Consider the following 4,032-nt stretch of genomic DNA (forward strand, 5'->3'; position numbering starts at 1 on the left):
TAGGTTTTTCTAGTGAGGTTCCAGATACAGGCTGCCTTGACCTTGGCTCTTAGACCTCTCCAATGCTAAGAGATACAGAGGAATGGGAAGCAACCAGGACAGTAACAACTGGCCTATGACTGATCATCAATCAATACTCAAGCTTGTGTAGAACCTGGTACACTGTCTTCTTTCATGACACCTATTTTTAATTGCCTATATGTATTCATTTACCCCAATCAGGTTCTCAAATTAACTTTGTGGGGGAAACACGGGTTCTGCTTTTTAGGTAAAGTTTCCAAATTAACAATATCTCGATTAATTCAGTTGCACTGGTGTCAGCTCATAGATTGTAGGGCTCCCACCTTTATTTGTGAAATACCTATTTACATCAGAGAGGCACGAGATATATGTTGTCTTTTAAGAGACATTTCTATTGGTTCCCATCCAAGCACCCTCAACAACAAAAAGTCCTCCATAAACCTTTAAGTTACTTATGCTTTTTGAAATGTCATTTTATCTATTCTCTTCTTCAATCTCTGTATCTGGCCATTTTGGTGTTCCACCACTTTGGAAACTTAAAACGAAGGTTCTCATTGTGCCCCAACTCTCAATGCTACAATTAAGGCCTTCACACAATTATGCATAGTAACAGAAGATCTTGCATTTTTAAAGTAAATTGCACGTCTGAAGCAACACCTAGGTATCTTTAATTAGCACATCCCCTTTTTATGTTGGTACCTGTCCCTATTCTCCGGCTAAGGTTCTTCTCCACACAACAGCCTCCTCCCTTGTTAAGGAGAACCTCAAAACTACCATTTTTCTAGTAGGTTAATTAAGATATAAATTGTCAGCCTGATAGTTTTTTTAAACTCAGTATCCCAAGTTTCTCTCGGTGTTACTCAATTTTCCCCTAATCGTATTCAAAACTCCCCCCTGAAGATGACTGTTTATTATTCTGCTATCATCTTGGTAAGATAGACCTTTGTGTTTCTTGAAATTTTATGTAAACAAAAAGCACTACATGTAAAACTGTTTGAAGAAAAGCAGTGCATAATATAATACAGTGGTTTCTAAACCCAGTTGATATCACTTGGGAAGTTTGTAAAGATGGAGATTCCTGGCTTTTATCCCACAAAATTCTGGTCAAAAAAAGTCCAAGATATGGTCAAGGAGTCTGTATTCTTACAACAATCCCCCCCTAATAATTCTGGTTATGAGTTGGGCTTGGGATCCAACCTTAGGTATTATTACAATTTCTACAGTAAAAACTGACTTTCTGAGAGATTTTGTTCCATTTTTTAAAACTTTTTATTTTGAGATAATCATAGATTGACTTGCAGTTGTGGGAAATACAAAGAGATTACATATATCTGTCACCTAGCTTCTCTCAACAATAATGTCTTGCAAATCACAGAACAATATCACAACCATGATGTTAACATTGATACAATCTGCCTATCTTATTCAAATTTGTCCGGTTTTATTTATACTCATGTGTATGTGTGTGTGTGTGTGTGTGTGCGTTTAGGTCTCCTTTACCTATGTGTAGGTTTGTGTATGTAGCACCATAATCAAGATACAGAGCACTTCTAATATGACAAATGTTGTCCTTTCAGAACTACCCTCTCCCTGGCAACCATCACTCTGTTTTCCAGTTCTATAATTTTTTCATTTAAACAACATTTTATAAATCAAATCAAGAAGTATATGTGATAGGCTGAATAAGGGTTTCACAAAGATATCCACATCCTAATTCCTCGAAACTATGAATACATCACTCTACATGGTAAAAGATACTCTGCAGATATGATTATATTCAGGATCTTAAGAGGGGGAGATTATGGTATCTGTGTAGCTCAGTTGCCTAGGCATCTGCCTTCAGCTCAGGTCATGGTTCTGTGGGTCCCAAGAGCAACCCTGTTTGGGGGCTCCCTTCTCAATAGGGAGTCTTCTTCTCCCTCTCCTTTTGGCCCTCTCCCCTTCTCGTGTACTCTCTCTCACTCCCTCTTTCATATAAATAAATAAAATCTTAAAAAAAATTTTTTTTTAAACTAAAAAAAGAGATTATCCTGGATTGTTTTGATGGGTCTAATATAATCACAAGAGTCCTGATAAAAGGAGGCATGAGATCAGAGACATAGTAGTAGGAGAGCTGGTGATGGAGATTGGAGGGATCTCTAGGGAGGGGCCATAAGCCAAGTGATGTAGGCATCCTCTAGGAGCTGAAAAAGTCAAAGAAATGAATTTTCCCATAGAGTCTCCAGAAAGAACCAACCCTGTCAACACCTTGACTATTCAAGGCTTTAGAGAATGGTTGTGGATTCCAAGTTTCCTGTAAGATAACAAAATTGTGTTGTTTAAGCTGCTAAGTTTACGGTGATCTTTTGTAGTGGCAACAGAAAACAAATGCAGTTAATTGACCTGTCCTAACAGGTTAAAAAAAAAACAACCCTGTCCTTTTCCCCCCTCAGCATAAAGCCACTGAGATTTACCCAGGTTGTTGCTTGAGTCAGTTGTCTGCTTCCTTGTGTTGCTGAATAGGATTCCATGGTGTGGATGGACGACTGGATATTTGACCATTCACCTGCTGAAGACAACTTGGGTTGTTTCCACTTTGGGGCTTACACTAAACCTGCTCTGACCATTCATATATGGATTTGGTTCTGATCATAAATGTATATTTCTCTGGGATAAATGCCAAAGACTGGAATTGCTAGTCATATAATAATTGCATACTTCCTTTTCTAAGAAATGGCAGAACTATTTTCAGACTGACTCTCTTATTTTAAATTCCCACCAGTAATGTATGAGTGATCCAAGTCCGTCTCCCTCAGTTGATGTTTTTTATTTATTTATTTATTTTTAATTGTATCCCTTCTGATAGATGTATAGTGATAACCTCATTAGGGTTTTAGTTTTCATTTCCCTAGTAGTTATTGATGCTGAGCGTCTTTTCATATGTGTATTTGCTGTAAATCCTCTTTGATGAAATGTCTGCGCATGTCTTTTGCCCATTTTCTAATTGGGTTATTTGGATTTTTACCATTGAGTCTTTTTTGTGTGATTTCTTTCTTTTTTACCTTTTTATTACATTCAGTTAGCCAACATATAGTATGTCATTAGTTTTTGATGTGGTGTTCCATGATTCATTAGTTGCATATAACACCCAGTGTTCATTGAGTCTTAAGAGTACTTTATATAGTGTGCACACTAGCCCTTTGTTGACGCGTGGTTTTCAAATACTATCAGTCTGTAGCTAGTTTTTCATCTTAAGAGGGTCTTTTGCAGAGTGAAACATCTACATTTTGATGGAGTCCATTTTATCAGCTTTTCCTTTTATGGATCATGCTTTTGGCATCAGATTGAAGAACTTCTTGCCTAGTTTCAGATCCTGAAGATTTTTCTCCTGTTTTTCCTGAAAGTTTTAAAATATTACACTTTATTTTTATGTCAGTGATCTGTTTTTAATTAAGTTTGTATAGGTGTGAGAGGCAGGACTGAAGTGTTTTTGTTGTTTATGAACCTATAGGTGTCCAATTACCCCAGAGATATTTTCTGAAAAGGCTATCCTCCTCCTCTAAAAGGTTTTTGCACTTTTCTTGAAAAAAATCAAAGGAGCACATTTCTGTGGTTTTATACCCAGATCTTCTATTCTGTTTCGTTGATGTTTATGTCTGTCCCTCTGCCAAGACCACACAGTCTTCATTTTTATAGCTCTGCAGTCAGACTTAAGAGAGGGCAGAGTGATTCCTCTCTCTTTAGTCTTCTTGTCAAGATGATTTTAGCTATTGCAGGGTTTTATCTCTATATACAAATTTTAGGATAGGTTTGTCCATGTTTGGAAAAAACTTTGGCTGGTATTTTAATAAGAATTACATTTAACCTATAGATTAATTTAGGGAGAGCTAGTGTCTTTACTGTATTAGATTTTCCCATCAAAGAGTACAGGATGTGTCTTCATTTATTTAGGCATTCTTTGTCTTTTATCAACATTATATTTTCAGTATACAGATCCTATACATGTTTTGTTTCATTTATACATAAGTACTT

Source organism: Mustela erminea, chromosome 15 (assembly GCF_009829155.1).
Source record: "Mustela erminea isolate mMusErm1 chromosome 15, mMusErm1.Pri, whole genome shotgun sequence".
NCBI classification, from domain to species: domain Eukaryota; kingdom Metazoa; phylum Chordata; class Mammalia; order Carnivora; family Mustelidae; genus Mustela; species Mustela erminea.